The sequence below is a fragment of the Cervus elaphus genome, chromosome X (assembly GCF_910594005.1).
Source record: "Cervus elaphus chromosome X, mCerEla1.1, whole genome shotgun sequence".
NCBI classification, from domain to species: Eukaryota; Metazoa; Chordata; class Mammalia; order Artiodactyla; family Cervidae; genus Cervus; species Cervus elaphus.
In genome coordinates, this window is record NC_057848.1 from 46,340,925 (window position 1) to 46,349,620 (window position 8,696).

At 40.9% G+C, this 8,696-nt stretch overlaps 1 non-coding gene across 1 annotated transcript; it reads left to right on the forward strand.

Moving 5' to 3' along the window:
• The first annotated feature begins 8,277 nt into the window (after positions 1 to 8,277).
• Positions 8,278 to 8,384, forward strand: LOC122690931. The gene has a single exon (XR_006340185.1). It is a non-coding gene; the product is annotated as a U6 spliceosomal RNA (small nuclear RNA).
• The last annotated feature ends 312 nt before the right edge of the window (positions 8,385 to 8,696 follow it).

Sequence of the window (8,696 nt, forward strand, 5' to 3'; positions counted from 1 at the left end):
ATATTTGTACATGAATATAATGCATGGCTCTAGGCTTAACCATTCAGATATATCAGGTTCAATCTAGGGCATTAATACAGAAATACCATGTATAACAAACATGGATTTTCCTGGTCAAAGGCTCAGACATGCTTTAAAAGAAAGTATTCTCCTCTGAGCCACCATTCTGCCTGATGCAGAAAATTTAAGCCTGTTACATCCAGGTAAGTTCAGTAATTTCTCAGCCAGTTCAAATTGTATCTTCAGTTATAATCATGATTTGCCTCTCTGTTTCACTCCTTCCTCAGGATCAGTGATCAGCTCTGGGAGGGAGTGGGGAGGCAGCTAAAGGGAAGGCCACTACATTGGCCTTACTGCCTTACTGCTCCAGTCTCATTGCATCTGTTCCTAGGTATATGTGTTGTATAATGTTCCCCTAAACTCTATATCTGTTAACGTTTGCTGTTTAACAAGCTACCTCAAATCTTAGTAGCTTTAAATGACAGCCCTTTATTTAACTCACAACTCTGTGGGTAAGCAATCTGGGCTAGCTTCAGCTGGACTCACCCATGCATCTACAGTCAACTGGCAGCCAAGGACCTCATCCTCATGTCTGGAGATTGGCTGGCTGGCAGATGGGATGAGAGAGTAACTGCACCACCTGCACAGGTTGTTTCATAATCCAACAACCTGATCACAGAGTGATCAGAAGTTCCAATAGAAGCAAGAGAAGGCAAGCTGCAATATGTGAGCATTCCTTCAAGTGTCTACTTGCTGTTGCATTTTATGTTGTCCCACTGGTCAAGTCAAGTGACAAGGCCAAGTCTGGAGTCGATGTCAAGGGTGTTGTCAAAGAGTATAGAAATAGGAAGTTATGAATAACTTAGAAGTCATTATTGCATTAGCACACCAGAAAAGGAAATTGCCTTTTTAATGGATATTTAGTTCCCACTTAGCTCTCCTGTGCTGATAAGCCAGTGAGAGTTATTACATATCCCAACCCATGGCAGAGACTGTTCAAATCATACACAGAATCCTTTCATCCTGGAGTAAAGCATCTTAGAAACACACTGGTTCCCTTTCTCTCAGATAACTTCCCCCATTCAATTCAGGGAACCACAGGACCTTTTCATATCATCTCCTGTGTCCCTGGACGATTCAGAAAACAGGGGTTGCAGGTTGGCAGTTGGTCAGTGTAGTGGAAACTTATCTTTGACTTTTTCTTGCCAAGCCTGCCAAACAGTAGAGCTCTCATAGAAGATTGCTGTGTTGGGTTGAAAGGATGTGGGATTGCTCAACCAGGCTTCCCAGCTTACTGGTACCTACCCAGGAGGTAAAGCTTAAATTCATCCTCCTTTGGTTTCCTCAAGCTTTAAATGGGATTTCCATCATGTTTTACCATTCTTCAGATCTGACCCAACAGAAAGGTGGGCAGAATACAAGGACCTCCAAATACATGTCTCATTCTCTTCCCACCTCTCCAAAATCCTCTGTTCATATCATTCCTTGCTTGAAAGATCTTTTTTTTGGATGTGCACATGTCTTATGCATGCAATGGGCATGAGGAGAGTATGAAAAGGCAGGAGAAACCCTGTTCAGGTTGATCTTGTGTTCTTCCTGAATTTTCTTTATACTTGTGTTCTTCCTGACTTTTCTTAATTATACTTACACCAGTAGCTTCTTTGTAGTTCAGGGGCTAAAAACTTACCACCATCCTCTTTGGAGCTTATCCTAATAACTATCCCTATGAATTCTAAATCTTTACATATGGGAGCTATTTATTCTGGATGCACAGAATCTGGTCAGAGACTTAACTCCCCTCTGAATCCTGCCACAACCAAAGGCAGAGCCTCCACAAAACTTGGATGAGCCTTATGATGGCCTTGTATAACTTGGTGTGTGTGGCGAGGGGTGGGGGGCAGGTGGGGGCTGATGGAAGTAAGCAGTGAGGAAAACACCTATGTAGAGGAGTCCAAATGCAATGATTTACTAGGGAGAAACATCTAAAGGCATAATATCTGGAAGCATTAACGGATGGGTTTTCATTCTCTTTTTACCCCTCATTACCCCTCAACATTTCCCATTAAAATTAGACCTTGAGGCTGAGATGTATTACCTCAAGCAAGGGCCCAATGCATAAAACAAACAGTCATATTTTTGGCATTTACTTTGGAATTAGACCTCTGAAACCCTTGGCAGAGCCACTGTCTCAATAGATAAAGCTTTGAATTACAAAACCCAAGCTTTGTGAGAGAGAAAGAAAGGTTTTGAGTTTCAAAACTTTGAAGACTTCATGCAAAGACTTAGAGCACAAAGGTTATCTTACAAACAAGAGCATTGGAAATAATTTATGATGAAAGAAACGCCTGTTTTCCACATCCAAGATGAAATTAAGTTGGATTAGCTGAGGGAGGGAAGAGGATTGAGACCAATTTCTGGGATTAGCTGAGGGAGGGAAGAGGATTGAGACCAATACTCCCCCAGAAATATTGGGGGAGTATTAAGATCAGAGACCTGTGTTTTACTTCCCAGATGAAGCTCAAGAAGGCAATAAGTCCTGCAAAAATGGTTGCCAGACACATCTAGACAGGAGTAGAAACTCTTCAAACTCTCCTAAGAGCCTAGAGGGTGATGGGAAGATATGCCAAAGTTATCTGCACCTTCAATAAGGCTACAAATGACTGAGAGATGTGTAGGGGCCTTATAATTTTAACAAGGAAACAAGGAATTGACAGTGAATTCCATGTCAGTTGCACAGTATGTAGGACTGGTAGAACTGTGAACATTAGGAAACACTACAGTATGGATAAAGACCAACAGTCCAAATATAACAGAAGCTAAATTCTCCTCAGATACCAAAAGAAAGCAGAAAAGGATCACGGACAAAATACCCTGCCTTCCACTTTGGTAGTACTTAGATGCTAACCCATAGAATAAGAAGAAAGAAGAGGAAAATCTTGATTTGTACTAATTTTTTACTTCAGAAAAATTACTTAATGACAAATTTGACTAAGAGTACCTTGAATCGCCAATGTTAAAATTTCTGAGACTGGGAGTTCCCTGGTGATACAGTGGTTAGGGGGCCAAGCAGGAAGCCTGAGTTCGATCCGCGGTCAGGAAACTAAGATCCACCCCTCAAGCCATGTGGTACAGCCAAAAAATTTTTTTTTCTGACACTGAACAGAATTGGGGAGAAGAATCACATCTTTACAAACTTGAATTGAACTGTGAAAAACATACCTATAGGGTGTATAGTTTTCTATTGTTGCCATATTAAATCACTACAAATTTCTGGACTTAACACAAATTTATCATCTTTTTTTTTTCTATGGAAGATGTTTTTATTTAGAGACATAAAGCCCTATCAGCATTCTCCATTACAGCATATGGGAAAGAGCAAACTTGCTGTCATCTCTGACACTGGAAATGATCAAGAACAGTGATTTAGAAGAGACTTTATAGACAAAGACATTTAGAACTACAAGAAAATTAAGGGACCATTTCTCAGCTAATACTTATTTGTTATCTAAGGCTGTCCAACTGTGGCTGCATGGACTGTAGCCTGCCAGGCTCCTCAGTCCATGAGATTTCCCAGGTAAGAATACTGGCGTGGATTGCCATTTCCTTCTCCAGGGGATCTTTCCAACCCAGGGATCGAACCCATGCCTACTGCTTGGCAGGCAGATTCTTTACTGCTGAGCCATCTGGGAAGCCACTCTCAGCTAATAATACTTAGATCATTACCCTTCTAAGTAATATAGTCCCTGTCCTTTTAAGTAATAAAGAAAGTACAATTAAATACTTTTTGAGGTTAAAATTTACCCTAACTATGTGCATTCTAATAGATTCTAAAGAAGTGTAACATGTTGGCTATTTTAAGGTTATCAATTTTATCCCTAAGGGAGGAATATCCTTCTTCCTTTTAAAGGTCTGCCCTTCTACCTGTATTGTCCTTTTCATCTGTTTCTTGATAGTGCCTCCATTAATTTGTCTCCTTTTATCAGACCTCCTCTCATGTTCACCTTCCTTTCATCAACTTTGAATTATTGTTCTTGTCTTTTTGTCTTCTTTAATTGTTGAATGATCTAGTGTTTTATTTCCACTCATTGGGAAACTCCTGCCTTCTTGATCCTTTCTTCCAGTATCAGCAGAAAGTCTCCTAAAAGTTCCCACATTCTATGTACCAAACCCAGTGATGACTTTCTGCGCTTATCATATTCTGATGCTCTGTGGTCCACTGTGTTTCTCAGTGACAGTCACATCTCACACATGGCAATTCCCAGCATGGCATTAACCTCTCACAACCTGCCTTCAGACTCTTTTCTTCAACTCCCCCTGCACCATATCCAAGTTCTCCATTCTCCAGTGGTCCAGCCACTTCCATAAACGCACAGTTATAACTTCTTTATTATGCTCTCTTCTACCGAGACTGCAGTTTTCCTATCCCTATTTCTCTTTTTTTTAATTTAACTTTATTTTTTTAATTGATAGGTTTTTTTCATTTATTTTTATTAGTTGGAGGCTAATTACTTTACAATATTGTAGTGGTTTTTGTCATACATTGACATGAATCAGCCATGGATTTACATGTATTCCCCATCCCGATCCCCCCTCCCACCTCCCTCTCCACCCGATCCCTCTGGGTCTTCCCAGTGCACCAGGCCCGAGCACTTGTCTCATGCACCCAACCTGGGCTGGTGATCTGTTTCACCATAGATTATATACATGTTTCGATGCTGTTCTCTTGAAACATCCCACCCTCGCCTTCTCCCAAATTTATCATCTTATAATTTTGGACATTAGAAGTTCTGAAATCAAGGTGTCAACAGGGCTGTTCCAGGAAAGAATGCTTGCTTGGCTTTTCCAGTCTCAGTTCAGTTCAGTCGCTCAGCTGTGTCCAACTCTTTGCGACCCCATGGACTGCAGCACACCAGGCCTCCCTGTCCATCACCAACTCCTGGAGCCTACTCAAACTCATGTCCATCACGTCAGTGATGCCATCCAACCATCTCATCCTCTGTAGTCCCCTTTTCCTCCTGCCTTCAATCTTTGCCAGCATCAGGGTCTTTTCAAATGAGCCAGTTCTTTGTATCACACAGTCAAAGTATTGGCATTTCAGCTTCAGCATCAGTCCTTCCAATCAATATATAGGACTGATTTCCTTTAGGATGGACTGGTTGGATATCCTTGCAGTCCAAGGGACTCTCAAGAGTCTTCTCCAGCATCACAGTTCAAAAGCATCAATTCTTCAGCACTCAGCCTTCTTTATGGTCCCACTCTCACATCCATACATGACTACTGGAAAAACCATAGCTTTGACTAGATGGACCTTTGTTGGCAAAGTAATGTCTCTGCTTTTTAATATGCTATCTAGGCTGGTCATAACTTTCCTTCCAAGGAGCAAGTGTCTTTTAATTTCATGGCTGCAGTCACCATATGCAGTGATTTTGGAGCCCCCCAAAATAAAGTCTCTCACAGTTTCCATCGTTTCCCCATTTATTTGCCATTAAGTGATGGAACCAGGTGCCATGATCTTAGTGTTCTGAATGTTGAGTTTTAAGCCAACTTTTTCACTCTCCTCTTTCACTTTCAACAAGAAGCTCTTTAGTTCTTCTTCACTTTTCTGCCATAAGGGTGGTGTTATTTGCATATCTGATGCTCCTGCTGCTAAGTCACTTCAGTCATGTCCAACTCTGTGCGACCCCATAGACGGCAGCCCACCAGGCTCCTCCATCCCTGGGATCAGAGGTTATTGATATTTCTCCTAGCAATCTTGTTGCCAGCTTGTGCTCCATCCAGCCCGGCATTTCACATGATGTACTCTGCATATAAGTTAAATAAGCAGGGTGACAATATACAGCCTTGATGTACTCCTTTCCAGTTTCAAAAGAACCAATTTTGGTCCTTAGTTCATAGGCCCTTCCTCCATCTTCCAGCATCAGAGCACTTTGAATTCTCTTCCTTCTCTCCTGCTCTTCCATCATCACATCTTTTTTTGACTCAGACAATATGCCTCTCTCTTTGCCTTATTGGAATCCTTTTGTTTATATTGGGCCACTCACATAATCCAGGATAATCCCAATTCAAGATCCTTAATTTGATCACATCTGTAAAGTCCCTTTTGCCACCTAGGATAACACTTACAGTTTTCAGGGAATAGGATGTGGATAATCTTTAAAAGGGGCTTCCCAGGTGCCACTAGTGGTAAAGAACCCGCCTGCCAATGTGGGAGACCCAGATTCAATCCTTGGGTCAGGAAGATTCCCTGGAGAAGGGAATGGCAACCCACTCCAGTACTCTTGCCTGGAGAATCCCCATAGACAGAGAAGCCTGGAGTGCTACAATCCATATGGTTGCAAAGAGTCTGGCATGACTGAAGCAACTTAGCACACTCACATCTTTAAAAGGCCATTATTCTGGCCTCACAGGATAATCTGAGCTATGACCCAACCCAGGAATTCTCACCCTTATATAGACCACCTATAGAGCCAAACACCTAGTCTCCTCAACAAGGCTAATGGTCAAGTTTGGTCTTCAGCCATTATGTTCTGGTTTGGCCCTACCAGTTCTTCACAGCCAGAATCTATAGTGATCAGTTGGTGCCTGTGCTTTATTAGCATTGTTTAATATTTTGACTGTCACCCCTGGTGACAATGACAAGTTGAGAAGTGCCACTTTTATGATGTGAACAATTAGAGCAAATCCCTTGAGCAAGGTAGCCTACAGAGCTAAATGGGCTGAGATTTAGAGGATTAGCTGAGTGAAGGAAGTAAATAAAAATGATTATGTTTTCTATACATATGTCCTGGATACCATCCAAAATAGGCTAGTGTTTCCAGTAGTCAAAAAGCATATAGTACATATCTCTGTGTCCCCTTCTATATAATTTCTAAAGAAGATGTAAGGTGACAAAATCCTCAGATGCCAAGGGGTACACTCATTCATTCAGTCTTTCAACCATCTTTAATAAATGTTTGCTCAGTGTCAAGATTTATTCTAGGTGTTGGAGATATAGTGGAGAACAGCACCAGACAATTTTACACAGTGTTCTCAAACTTTGGTGTGCATCTGAATTATTTAATAAAACATAGCCAGGGAAGGAAGTGGGAGGGGGATTCCAGAGAGAGGGGACATAAATATACCTATGGCTGATTCACGTTGATGTTGGGCAGAAACCAACACAATACTGTAAATAAATTATCCTTCAATTAAAAATAAATTAAAAAAACAAAACATAGCTTCCAGGGCTGTGCTAAAAAGAGAGGTTCCTGAGCTGTCCCCCACCCACCTCACAGGAATCTTTTTCAAAGGGTTTGGGGCAACTCAGGAATTTGCATATTATAAATTATTGACAGTTGGAAGTGGGAATATGCTGGTGAAAAGAGCTCACTTAGAGACAAGAGCTCATCATAGTGGTAACAGCATAAAAGCATCCTCAAGGTTAATCACTTACCATCTGTTTTCATTTCTGCTGACCTATCCCATGAGTTGGTTCATACAAAGATAATAAGACTCAGTTTATATAGATACTAACATGCCTACCATCCCCACTTGGAATTGCCATGTGTTCATCTGCTTAATTTTGATCAATACTGTAAATCTTGTATTGTTTTTTTTTTTTTTTTCCAGTGGGTTTGTCATACATTGATATGAATCAGCCATGGATTTACATGTATTCCCAATCCCGATCCCCTGTAAATCTTGTATTGTTTTCTGCTTATTTATTTCAATAACTCTTGAAGTAGTATAGATCGGAAAGTAATAAGTGACTAGCCTCTAGATTAGAAACTTTTCCTCATGGTTTTTTACTCAGAAGGCAGGCTGATCATTTTGGCCTTCAACTATTATATAAAAGACAGACTGTGCATTATTGTGCTAGAGGTTTGATTTGTGTTGATGGCTAGGACACTCAAGAAGTTTGATATTTCTAGGTAAAACATGTTCTACTGACAGATTCTTCAAAGGGAAATTGGCCCCCACACAGCCCTTGTTAAGTTGACAGTGAAATACATGATTTCACATTCCTAGCTACAGTTGCTGAGAGATGGACACCTAAACCAGGGAAGTTCAATCATGAGCTTATAACTGACCTATGCATTGACTGGCATAAAGAGATCTGCCATAAAGGAGATGTATATGTATGGCTGAGTCCCTTTGCTGTCCAACTGAAGCCATCACAACATTGTTCATCAGCTATACTCTAATATGGGCATCCCATTGCAGGGGGGTGAGGAGAATGAGGGAAGAGATAGTTTGGGATGGGCATGTACACACTGCTATCTTTAAAATGGATAACCAGTGCTCGCTTCGGCAGCACATATACTAAAATTGGAACGATACAGAGAAGATTAGCATGGCCCCTGCGCAAGGATGACACGCAAATTCGTGAAGCGTTCCATATTTTTAAAAAAAAAAAAAATAAAAAATAAAATGGATAACCAACAAGGTCCTACTGTATAGCACAGGGAACTCTGCTCAATGTTTTGTGGCAGCCTGGAGGGGAGGGGCATTTGGGGGAGAATGGATACATGTATATGCATGGCTGAGTCTCCTCGCTGTTTGCCTGAAACTATCACAACATTGTTTGTTAATCAGCTATACCCCAATACAAAATTTAAAGGTACTTTTTAAGTCAAGGATTTTTTATGAAATTATCTCTTCAGTCACATATTAGAGCTCTTTACCAGACCAAGAATCTTCCAAACATATTTCATTGG